The sequence below is a fragment of the Phyllobates terribilis genome, unplaced genomic scaffold (assembly GCF_046119375.1).
Source record: "Phyllobates terribilis strain yellow unplaced genomic scaffold, ASM4611937v1 Scaffold_30__1_contigs__length_15301838, whole genome shotgun sequence".
In the NCBI taxonomy this organism is placed as follows: domain Eukaryota; kingdom Metazoa; phylum Chordata; class Amphibia; order Anura; family Dendrobatidae; genus Phyllobates; species Phyllobates terribilis.
The window spans coordinates 8,723,656-8,737,032 of record NW_027362790.1 but is presented as its reverse complement, the minus strand read 5'-3'; positions in this window follow the sequence as shown (position 1 = coordinate 8,737,032).

Genomic DNA, 13,377 nt, shown 5'->3' with positions numbered 1-13,377 from the left:
ATACAGCATCCATCCAGCCAAATACTTACACATAAATGCCCCTTTATTATTCTTCCCAATCAAAATGACCGTAGTCTTAATAAAATGCAATGTTAGAAACACTTCAATATTCGGAAACTTCAGTCCCCCATACAAATATTGCTTAAACAAAATCTCTCTCTTAAGTCTTTCCATCCTACTGCCCCAAAAAAACACAAAAAATAGTTTCTCCACTTTTTTAATTTTCCTATAGGGCACTGGAAAAATACAAGAAACATAAAGCAAAATAGGGAGAATAACAGCCTTAATAATAAGAACCTTCCCTACCAAAGACAAAGAACGTAACTTCCAAAAATTCATCTTCCGCACAATCCGCTCACCACATTCATCCCAACTCTCATAACCTTTCAAATCATCATTAAAAAAAACTCCCAACACTTTAATTGCACCATCCACACCAGCCACACCATCCATCTTAATCCTATTGTCACCAAAACATTTAAACATGCATTTGTTCCAATTCACACGAAACGCTGACGCGCCACAAAAAAAATTCAACAACAATTTTACTCTCTCCATAGAGGCCACACTCTCACTCACCACTACTACATCATCCATATATCCTAAGACTTTCACAGTCATTCCACCACTCCCTGGCACTAACAAACCACGCACCACTTTCTCTTTCCGAATCATACACAGCAGTGGCTCAATCACACACACAAATAATACCGGTGACATGGGACAACCTTGCCTCACACCAGACCTAATACACACTTTCTCACTCAAAAACCCATTCACCAGAAATTCACTCACCACCTCCCCATACAATCCTCTCACGGCACGCACAAATTTCTCCGGAAAACCCATTCTACGCAAAACCTCAAATAGAAACACATGAGACACGCGATCAAACGCCTTTTCAAAGTCAACAGCCATCACCATACACTTCTGCTTTCTTACTTTACAATCCCACAACACATCTCTTAAAAGACACAGATTATCCGTCATACATCTACCAGGCACTGCACACACTTGATCTTTACCAATCACATCAGCTACAACCACACGCATCCGACACGCCAAAATTTTACTGAATACCTTGTAATCGGCGTTCAGAAGCGTAATTGGCCTCCAATTACTCAAACACCTTTTATCCCCTTTCTTATGGATTAAGACCACCACTCCCTCCTTCATTGAACCCGCAAGCATCCCATTCTCCCACATAAACTGACACTCTTCCACTAAATCCATACCCATCACTTCCCACATCATAACTAGAGATGAGCGGTGTTCGACTAGAACTGTTCGCCAATCTCAAATTCGAGCTGTTTTTGGCGGTGTTCGAGTTGTTCGACGAACCCGAACGATTTGCAAAAAATTCGGCTGTTCGAGGTTATGTTCGATAACTGTTCGTGCACCAAAAGCGTGTCCTGCATGTCTGGCGCTATTTAGAGCACCAATCATGCAGGGATTGTCTGCCACTCACTGTAATGCCACAGCCATGGTGGTTGTGGCATTACAGTGATTGCCCAAATCGATGGGAACAGTGCCAACAGTGAAACATGAAAAGCCGGCAATTCAGCAGCGGCATACTAGAGATGAGCGTTGTTCTACTCGAACTGTTCGCCAATCTCAAATTCGAGCTGTTTTGGGCGGTGTTCGAGCCGGTCGGCGAACACGAACAATTTGAGAAAAATTCGGCTGTTCGAGGTTATGTTCGATAACTGTTCGTGCACCAAAACCATAACTGGATTTTTTCTCAGTAATGATGAAAATTAATGTTAATACGCAGTTTGAGTGTACAGCCGGGCGGGGGGAGGGGCAGGGGATGGATCTCTGCAGGAACAATGAAGATCTCCATTTTTTTTTCTCTTTCCCGCATTTGCAGTGGGGAGGTGCAATCTGTCAGCCTATCAGCAGCGCACACACGGAGCGAAGTGCTTTTTTTCACACAAGCAAGGGCATGTGTGATTGGCAGTGTATGTCACATGTCCTTGCCCTATAAGACCAAGCCATTTTCCCCGTCGCCACCATTTTCTCACTGCTGCAGCTGCGTGTTAGACGGCACCGCTGTTGCTGTGTGCGCTATACCTTGTTAATTTCAAGCCAATTTTCGCACAAATATACAGATAGCTTGGGAGTAGGGAATAGTTGTGATTGCAGTCCTTTTAAGGACTAGGTTACAGCATTTCCTACGACTTTTATCAGGCAGGTCTGTGCTCTTAAATAGATAGATTGTGGGAGTAAAGACTAATTGTAATTGGAGTCCTTTTCAGGACTAGGTTACATCAGTTCCTATCAGTTTTTGCCAGGCAGGTCTGTGCCAGTGCTGTGCAAGTTTTTTTCACAGCATTTGGCTGAATCTAGCAAAGCTAATCCTTTTTGGCCTATTGCAGAGTGTGTTAGTCAGTGGAGTAGCCTATCTGTGTTGCAAGATATACCACCTGTGTATAGAATACCAATTTTTTTACTGCACCTAGTGAAGTAAAATCTTTTGGGCATAGCATCATTCTATTAGTCCATCTATACTGACCTCCATCAGGTTGCAAACTGAATATAATTTTTTTCTGCATCTAGCTCTGAAAAAATATTTGGGCTTCTAGCAGTGTGTGGGACTTGGTCTATTAGTCCATCTATACTGACCTCCATCAGGTTGCAAATTAAAAATAATTTCTTTCTTCATTTAGCTCTGAAAAAATATTTGGGCTTCTAGCAGTGTGTGGGACTTGTTCTATTAGTCCTTCTATACTGACCTCCAGCAGGTTGCAAATTGAATATAATTTTTTTCTGCATCTAGCTCTGAAAAAATATTTGGGCTTCTAGCGGTGTGTGGGACTTGGTCTATTAGTCCATCTATACTGACCTCCATCAGGTTGCAAATTAAAAATAATTTTTTTCTGCATCTAGCTCTGAAAAAATATTTGGGCTTCTAGCAGTGTGTGGGACTTGGTCTATTAGTCCATCTATACTGACCTCCATCAGGTTGCAAATTAAAAATAATTTTTTTCTTCATTTATCTCTGAAAAAATATTTGGGCTTCTAGCAGCGTGTGGGACTTGTTCTATTAGTCCATCTATACTGACCTCCATCAGGTTGCAAATTAAAAATAATTTTTTTCTGCATCTAGCTCTGAAAAAATATTTGGGCTTCTAGCAGTGTGTGGGACTTGTTCTATTAGTCCTTCTATACTGACGTCCAGCAGGTTGCAAATTGAATATAATTTTTTTCTGCATCTAGCTCTGAAAAAATATTTGGTTTTCTAGCGGTGTGTGGGACTTGGTCTATTAGTCCATCTATACTGACCTCCATCAGGTTGCAAATTAAAAATAATTTTTTTCTGCATCTAGCTCTGAAAAAATATTTGGGCTTCTAGCAGTGTGTGGGACTTGGTCTATTAGTCCATCTATACTGACCTCCATCAGGTTGCAAATTAAAAATAATTTTTTTCTGCATCTAGCTCTGAAAAAATATTTGGGCTTCTAGCAGTGTGTGGGACTTGGTCTATTAGTCCATCTATACTGACCTCCATCAGGTTGCAAATTAAAAATAATTTTTTTCTTCATTTAGCTCTGAAAAAATATTTGGGCTTCTAGCAGTGTGTGGGACTTGTTCTATTAGTCCTTCTATACTGACCTCCAGCAGGTTGCAAATTGAATATAATTTTTTTCTGCATCTAGCTCTGAAAAAATATTTGGGCTTCTAGCGGTGTGTGGGACTTGGTCTATTAGTCCATCTATACTGACCTCCATCAGGTTGCAAATTAAAAATAATTTTTTTCTGCATCTAGCTCTGAAAAAATATTTGGGCTTCTAGCGGTGTGTGGGACTTGGTCTATTAGTCCATCTATACTGACCTCCATCAGGTTGCAAATTAAAAATAATTTTTTTCTGCATCTAGCTCTGAAAAAATATTTGGGCTTCTAGCAGTGTGTGGGACTTGGTCTATTAGTCCATCTATACTGACCTCCATCAGGTTGCAAATTGAATAAAAAAAATTTCTGCATCTAGCTCTGAAAAAATATTTGGGCTTCTAGCGGTGTGTGGGACTTGGTCTATTAGTCCATCTATACTGACCTCCATCAGGTTGCAAATTAAAAATAATTTTTTTCTGCATCTAACCCAGCCAATAGTTTTGGCCTAATACCACAGTTTGGCCACTCAGCTCTGCTCGGTTACCATCCATTGTTTTTTTGTGCAAACAACTCCAGAGTTGTGAATTAGTTAACCACCAAAATGAGTGGAAAAAGGCCTGCTGCTGGTGGAAAGGGGAATAGGCGTGTTGGGAAGGGGAAAAAAGGTTGTGTCCGTGGGGTAGGTGCAGAAGAAAGACCATCTTCCAGCCAAACTAAAATGTCTACTTCTTTTAGCGGACAATGTGATAAGATCCCTTTCTTACGGCCACGCCAATCGCTACAAATTCCAGATGAGGCACAAAAACAGCAGGTGCTTCAACGGATATCAAGTGCTCCTTTAAGTGGGCTCTCCTCCACATCAACTTCAACATCACAAATACTCCAGTCCTCAAAGGTGTCACCCAAATCGCACTTGCTTCCTCACAGCTCCCAAATCTCCAGCTGCCCGTCTGAGTATGAGGTAGAACAGATGGTTGAGTCTGCAGAGCTGTTTACTCATACTATAGCCTGGGAATCAGAGGTCGACTCCAGCGCTTCTGTGAATCCAGACGAGGAAATGATCTGCACTGATGCCCAGAATCTTTATGAGTCGGATCCAGGACCAGACGCAGAAGGTTCTGACCATAATGTAGACCCTCATTCCCAAACTGTAACTCCTGTTGGTGGAGACAATGAGGAAGACGATGATAAGACTCAAATACCTGATTGGAGCGACAACTTTAGTTTTTTGTCAGGGCAGGAACAGGTTGGCTCTGAGGACGACGGGTGTGATAACGCACAGGGTGATGATGATGAGTTCGGAGATCCCACTTACTGTCAACCCACAGTCAGCCAAGAGATGAGGTCAGCAGAGGAGGTGGAGGAAGATGCTAGTGACGACGAGGTCAGGTTGCGCCTTCCTGGACAGAGACGTAGTACTGGAAGCACGTCAACAACTGCATCCTCAAACACAACTCTGCCTCTCACCACAAGTCGTGGTGGCTCTTCAGGTCGCATGGGTGCTACGCCTTGCATAGCCTGGGCATTTTTTCAGATCGATAAAGATGACCCAACTCGTGTTATCTGTAACATTTGTCAGCAAAAGCTAAGTAGAGGCCAAAAAATACATAGTTTGAGTACTTCATGCATGAACCGGCACATGGACATGAAGCATAAGTTGCAGTGGGAAGCTCAGTGTGCTACAATGCGGTCTAGCCGGCCGGGCCAACCACCGTCTGCCATATCTTGTGCATCCGCGGCCTCTTCATCCTCTGTGACTGGGGGGACAGCAGTCACACCTGTTTTGGGGCGCAGACCTGCCACCTCTTTACCCGCAACAGCCAGCGTGATTGGCAGGTCATCATTTTCTTTGGAGGTGGTAACACCAGCTGGTCTTGAGCGCTGTCCGACATCGATAGCACCACCTTTGGATCAAGGCAACCTAACATGTCCGCCTGCATCTTCCTCACAGACCGGCAGTTTGCCGGGGACACCCTTATCAACCCCGTCTAAGCACAATAGCCAGCCCTCGGTCCCTCAGATGTGGACAAGTAAAAGACCATTTCCTCCTAGCCATGAGAAAGCTAAGAGGTTGAATTTCACCATCTGCAAGCTCTTGGCTACAGAAATGCTGCCTTTCCGCCTGGTGGACACAGAGGATTTTCGAGACCTTATGTCCGTCGCAGTGCCCCAGTACCAGATGCCCAGTCGGCACTACTTCTCAAAGAAAGGTGTGCCTGCGCTCCACCAGCATGTCGCACACAACATCACCGCTTCTTTGAGAAACTCTGTGTGTGACAGGGTGCATTTCACCACAGACACTTGGACGAGTAGGCATGGACAGGGGCGTTACATGTCGCTGACTGGGCACTGGGTAACTATGGTGACAGCAGGACAAGGGGCTGCTGTCCAAGTCTTGCCGTCCCCACGAGTTGTGCGTCAATCCTCTTTATGTAATTTTTCCTCCACTGCTTCTGCCTCCTCAACCTCCTCTCGGTCTTCCACCTGCACCCAAAGCCTGTCTGGTCATGCCACAAGCTTTCTAACTGCGCAGAAGGGATCCTGCACACCTCCTTACTATGCTGGCAGTAGGGCTCAACGTCATCAGGCGGTTTTTACATTGAAATGTCTGGGAAATGTGAGTCACACAGCTGAGGAGTTGTGGTCAGCTCTGGAGAACCAATTTCATGAATGGTTGTCTCCACTGGACCTGAAACCAGGGAAGGCCGTGTGCGACAATGCTGCAAACCTGGGTGCGGCCCTTCGCCGGGGCAATGTCACACACGTGCCTTGTATGGCTCACGTGTTGAACCTGGTTGTCCAGCAATTTTTAGCCCACTATCCCAGACTAGATGGCCTTCTGCAGAGGGCACGGTCACTGTGTGCTCACTTCCGCCGTTCGCATCCCGCAGCTCAGCGACTTACATCTCTACAGAAGTCGTTGGGCCTGCCACTTCACCGGCTAAAATGCGATGTGCCTACCCGGTGGAATTCAACTCTGCACATGTTGCAGCGACTGTGGCAGCACCGACAAGCCCTGGTGCAATACGTTCTGACGTATAGCCTGGGCCAACGAGATTCAGAGGTGGGGCAAATCACGCTGGAGGAGTGGTCTCAGATCAGGGACCTATGCACCCTTCTGCACAGTTTTGAAATGGCGACGAAGATGTTTAGTGCTGACGATGCCATTATCAGCATGACTATTCCGGTGATTTACATGCTGGAGCACATGTTAAACAGAATTCGGAGTCAGGTGGTGGCACAAGAGGAGGTGGAGGAAGTAGAGGAGGAGGAGTTGTATGCGGAAGGGCTAACATCTGCAAGGTCCAGACGGTCGGCAGCACCAGGGCGGCAGGCATGTGAGGGTGGGGGAGATGATTTTACCAGGGCGCATGGTAGCAGCCAAACTAGTGAGGAAGGTGCAGGAGCCCAGGAAGAAGTGGAGGACGAACTGATGGAAGACTCATCAGATGAGGGAGACCTTGATCACATTTCTGTTGTGCGAGGTTGGGGGGAGAGGACAGAGGAAGGAAGCATGATTGTTACCTCGCCACCAACACAACAGGGACTTGGTGCTCCTGGATGCGCAACACACATGAGTGCCTTCTTGCTGCACTACCTGCAACATGACCCTCGAATTGTGAGAATTAGAAATAATCCTGACTACTGGGTTGCCACACTGTTAGATCCCCGGTACAAAAGTAAATTTGCAGAAATTATTCCTGCCATAGAAAGGGATGCACGCATGCAGGAGTATCAGCAGAGACTGTTGCAGAATCTTACATGTGCTTTTCCACAAAACACCAGTGGTTCACGTAGTGAATCTTACAGTTCTAACTTGCCAACCGTGGTCTGTATGGAATTGTTCAATAAAGGGCCCAAAATTAAGATAACATAGATGGGAGAGGTCTCTATGAATAGGAATTCCTAAGTATTTGATACCCTGTGAGGGCCAGGCAAAGGGAAAGTTGGACTGGATGGAATCCTATATGGATTTGGGGAGGGAGACATCGAGGGCCTCAGACTTCGCTGCATTGATTTTAAAATTTTACCATGTAACAAAGTGATCTATTTCAGCCATAACAGCAGGGATGGATATATGTGATTGAGTGATATATACTAGGACATCATCAGCAAATAGAGAGCACTTGTACTCGGTGCCTCCCACCTCAATCCACCTAATATTGGGGTTATGGCGAATTGATGAGAGCAGGTGCTCCGTCACTAGGATGTATAAGAGAGAGGACAGAGGACATCCCTGCCTTGTCCCATTGGTGATTGTGAAAGGTGATGAAAATGTTCTGACGCACCCCCTGGGCCTTGGGACACCCGGAGCCGGACCCTTTTTGGTGGATGCTGGTGGTTGTAGTCTTCGTGGCGGCGATCCGGTTCCGTGGCTCAGGGCGGTCAAACCAGTGGCGGAACTATTTATGTGGTTTTGATGTTTAAATGTCCGACTACGCCACCCGTGGATTGCGGTCAGAGTGAACCGCCGCTACAGGGCAGACCGCTAAGGCTGGTGTTGTGGGTGCAGCAGAGCGTAGCATAACTCCCCACGGGAGGAGTATAGCCTCAGGGCAGTGTATGCGGAGGATGGGGGTGATGGTGCAGGGCAGCAGCAGTAACGACACGGAGTCAGTGATGCAGTTCAGGGCCTTTACTCACAGTTCTTATTATCCAGACCACGTCTGCAGGTAACGGCTGCCCACATCGTACTGTGCTCACCAGGTGAGGGGCTCAGACAACTCCCAGATAACTTTGGAGCGCTTCACAGGACCCCCTTTGTGTGTCCTTTGTCTGGCCTTTCTTACCAACACTTCTGTCCGGCTGCCTCGGGCCTCCTCTTGGTAAACTTGGCGCCAGTTTCCCTGACCCTATGTGGTGCCTTCCTAGCGGGTGGAGCAAGGGGCTGCGCCACATAAAATGTCAGAGCCTCCGGTTTCTAGCTGAGGGTCGTTTCCTGCCTCCACTAGTTCGGGGACCGGTCTCCCCCTTTGGCCTGACCCCTCCACGCAGGTGGATTCGGGCGTGCGGTGGCGACTCGCCCGTCCGCACCCCTGGGATCCCTTCATTCCTCGTTCCTGGAGCCTTCTCCGCTCCTCTTCCTTCCTTCTCCCTCTTGCAGGCCTGGGCCTCTGTTACTAGGCCCGCCTCCGGAGCAGAGCTCATGCAGAGCCCCTGCTCCCTGCCACCTCTGCTCAGACTTCTCTGCACTGAACTAAGATGGTGCCCACCTTTTATACTCCCTTCTCAATGCACCCAGGAACTGCTTCCTCCCTGCTCCTGCACTGCAGGGTTCCCCTTCCTCAGTGTTCCCTCCCCCCACTCCAGCCAGGGACAGGGACTGTCGTGCCCATCTCAGGGGCATATTGGTCGCCCTGCCCCACGGCAATGTGGTGTAATGCATGCAGGTGTCGGGTCCTGATCCACACTCCATCCTTATCTGAGAGTGAGATATCACACCTCTGGGTGAGGTGCAATACGTCTGTAGCAACCGAGCCCTCGGTGCTACAGTTCCATTTATCTTCAGCCTAGGTGACGTATTGTGATACAGGGCCGTGATTTTGGCTATAAAAGGGTCCCCTAGACCCCTACCCCAAGCTTTTTAAGAGAATCATATATGGCGTGCCAGGAGACTCTATGGAATGCTTTCTCAGCATCCAACGAGAGTATCTACTTACAAATTTTTAACTGCATCTAGCCCAGGAAATACTTTGTGCCTAGTAGCAGTGTCTGCTAGTCAGCGGATTATCCCGGCTGTTAAGCAAGCTACACCACCTGTAGTTTGGACACTTAATTTTTTCAAAGGAAATGCTTCGGGACCACGGGATACTTAGTGAAGAGCATCAGGAGGCACCCCAAGGCATAGGGGCTGGGACTGGCACTAGGATGCCTTGCGGTGGACAGCCGAGCTCGATCCTTATAAAAGCTTTTTAACTGCAGCAGCTTTAGTGGACACTACTGGAGCTGGAATTACGCGGCTGCTGGCATGAGACTTGCCCTCCAATAGATCCTTGTAAATGGATTTAAAGTGTATTCATTCAAATTAGAGGGACAATTTAAATTAAAAAGCTTAGAGCTGCCTCCACCACAGGGGGGCTCTCTCGACCCACCAGCGGACAGGCACCAGTATTGGGAGAGGGGGGCTGGCCGTCAGGGTTCACCGCGGCTCTGGCACAAACCCGGCGACACGGAGGTGGCACGGGCAGGAGCGGACTGGCCGTCTCGGCTTCTCACTTTTTGGATTTTAGAAGGGCATGACATGCCTATATCTGTGTCTCCCCCTCCTTTTACTCCTCCACCTCTTTTCTTTTCGCATGACTATATGTACTTGTCACTTTTCCATGTGTTAGTTGTGTCTTCTGAGCAGTTTGTCAGCTTTTGGACACCTTTGAAGGTGTTTTCTATGTGTTTCTATGTGTTTTTGTTTGCCTGCCATTGGTTTTAACGGTGTTCGAAGGTGTTCGACGAACAGTTCGACGAACAGTTCGGCGAACACACGGGTGTTCGACGAACCGAACCGAACTCGAACACTACGGGGGTGGCTCAACACTACGGCATACACCTGTACCCGACAATTTAGAACCGAAAGAATAGAGCTTCACACATAGATTAGATAGATATAAACATGTCAGCCACATATATACGAAGTACAGTGAAAGTGCTGCTTACTGTACTTGTCATTTAGCGTAAAGGATTTATCAAAAAAAATAATAGTGTTTTCATGCACCGTCTCTTTAAAAAAGCCGGCCGGCAATTCAGCAGCGGTACCCGACAATTTAGAATAGAAAGAATAGAGAATCACACATAGATTAGATAGATAGAAACATGTCAGTCACATATATATGAAGTACAGTGACAGTGCTGCTTACTGTACTTGTCATTTAGCGTAAAGGATTTATCAAAAAAAATAATAGTGTTTTCATGCACCGTCTCTTTAAAAAAGCCGGCAGGCAATTCAGCAGCGGTACCCGACAATTTATAACAGACAGAATAGAGCTTCACACATAGATTAGATAGATAGAAACATGTCAGTCACATATATATGAAGTACAGTGATAGTGTTGGTTACTGTACTTGTCATTTAGTATTAAAATAAAGGATTTATTATTAAAAAAATTGGCGTGGGGTTCCCCTTAATTTTAGGCTCTAGCGGAGGTTAAGCAGACGGCTGGGGCAGATGTTTGAAGCCTGGGAAGGGGGTAATACCCACGGAGCTTCCCAGGCTACTAATATCAGCCCCCAGCTGAATACATAGCCTTTACTAGCTATTAAAATGGGGGACCCCCCCAAAAAAATGACGTGGGGTCCCCCCTAATTTAATAGCTAGCAAAGGCTAGGCAGACAGCTGGGGGCTGATATTAATAGCCCAGGAAGGGAGCCATGAATATTGGCCCCCTCCCAGGCTAGAAACACCAGCCGTCAGCCGCCCCAGAAATGGCGCATTCATAGGATGCGCCAATTCTGGCACTTAGCCTCGCTCTTCCACGCTGCCCTGGTGCTGTGGCAGGGGGTAATAGGGTTGGGGTTGATGTCAGCTTATAATGCCAGCTGACATCAAGCCCAGGTTAGTAATGGAGAGGCGTCTATAAGACACCCCCATTACTAACCCCATAGTCAAAGTTAAAAAAAACACAAACACCCAGAATAAAGTCCTTTAATTGAAATAAAGACACAATCCTTTATTGTTCTAAATTAAACCATACTTACCGTCACGCCCATTCCAGCTGAAGCCAACGATCTCCTGCAATAAAAGGAAAATAATAAAGCAACCTCATCCTTACCTTTCCATGGTTCCCACGACAGCTTCAGCTCTGCTACATCGAGATGACAGGCTGGACCGCAGCAGAACGCTGCCATCCAGCCTCTCAACCCGCAGACACTGAGAAGCGCAGGCTTGCTTGCGCTGCTCAGCGTCTCTCTGTGACGACATCCAGATGAGCCGAGTTCATGTCCAATGAACTCGGCTCACCTCATGCACGTCACTGACAGCGTGGGAAAATTCTCACGCTGAAGCGGTGAGTGCAGGAGAATTCTCCCACGCTGTCAGTGACGTGCATAAGGTGAGCTCATGTCCAATGAACTCAGCTCACCTCCTGCACGTCACTGACAGCGTGGGAGAATTCTCCTGCACTCAGCGCTTCAGCGTGAGAATTCTCCCACGCTGAAGCGCTGAGTGCAGGAGAATTTTCCCACGCTGTCAGTGACGTGCATGAGGTGAGCCGAGTTCATTGGACATTAACTCGGCTCATCTGGATGCCCTCACAGAGAGACACTGTGGAGCGCAAGCAAGCCTGCGCTTCTCAGTGTCTGCGGGATGACAGGCTGGATGGCAGCGTTCTGCTGCGGTCCAGCCTGTCATCTCGATGTAGCAGAGCTGAAGCTGTCATGGGAACCATGGAAAGGTAAGGATGATGTTGCTTTATTATTTTTCTTTTATTTCAGGAGATCGTTGGCTTCAGCTGGAATGGGCATGATGGTAAGTATGGTTTAATTTAGAACAATAAAGAATTGTGTGTTTATTTCAATTAAAGGACTTTTTTCTGGGTGTTGTGTTTTTTTTAAATACTTTACTAGAAATTCATGGTGGTCATGTCTAATATTGGCGTGACCCCATGAATTTCGGGCTTAGGGCCAGCTGATAATGCCAAGCTGGCCCTAACCCCTTTATTACCCAGTGAGCCACCGCATCAGGGCCCTGGATGAGTTGGGTACAGCGCCAGAAGATGGCGCTTCTATGAACGCGCCATTTTCCGGGGTGGCTGCGGACTGCAATTTGCAGCGGGGGTGGCCCAGAAAGCTTGGGCCTCCCTGCGCTGCGGATTCCAGCCCCCAGCTGCCTAGTTGTACCTGGCTGGACACAAAAACAGGGCGAAGCCCCACGTCAATTTTCTTTAAATTATTTCATGAAATAATTAAGAAAAAAAGGCCTTCCCTATATTGTTGTGTCCGGCCAGGTACAAATAGGCAGCTGGTGGTTGAGGGCAGCCCGTTCCTGCCTGCTGTACCTGGCTGGACACAAATATAGGACGAAGCCCAACATCAATTTTTTTAAAATTATTTCATGAATTTCATGAAATAATTAAAAAAAAAGTACGTGGGGCTTCGCCCTATTTTTGTGTCCAGCCAGGTACAACTAGGCAGCTGGGGGCTGGAATCTGCAGCGCAGGGAGGCCCAAGCTTTCTGGGCCCCCCCCGCTACAAATTGCAGTCCGCAGCCACCCCGGAAAATGGCGCGTTCATAGAAGCGCCATCTTCTGGCGCTGTACCCAACTCATCCAGGGCCCTGGTGCGGTGGCTCACTGGGTAATAAAGGGGTTAGGGCTAGCTTGGTATTATCAGCTGGCCCCAAGCCCAAAATTCATGGGGTCACGCCAGTATTAGACATGACCGCCATGAATTTCTAGTAAAGTATTTAAAAAAAACACAACACCCAGAATAAAGTCCTTTAATTGAAATAAAGACACAATTCTTTATTGTTCTAAATTAAACCATACTTACCATCACACCCATTCCAGCTGAAGCCAACGATCTCCTGCAATAAAAGAAAAATAATAAACCAACCTCATCCTTACCTTTCCATGGTTCCCACGACAGCTTCAGCTCTGCTACATCAAGATGACTGGCTGGACCGCAGCAGAACGCTGCCATCCAGTCTGTCATCCCGCAGACACTGAGAAGCGCAGGCATGCTTGCGCTCCTCACTGTCTCGCTGTGACGGCATCCAGATGAGCCGAGGTCATGTCCAATGAACTCGGCTCACCTCATGCACGTCACTGACAGCG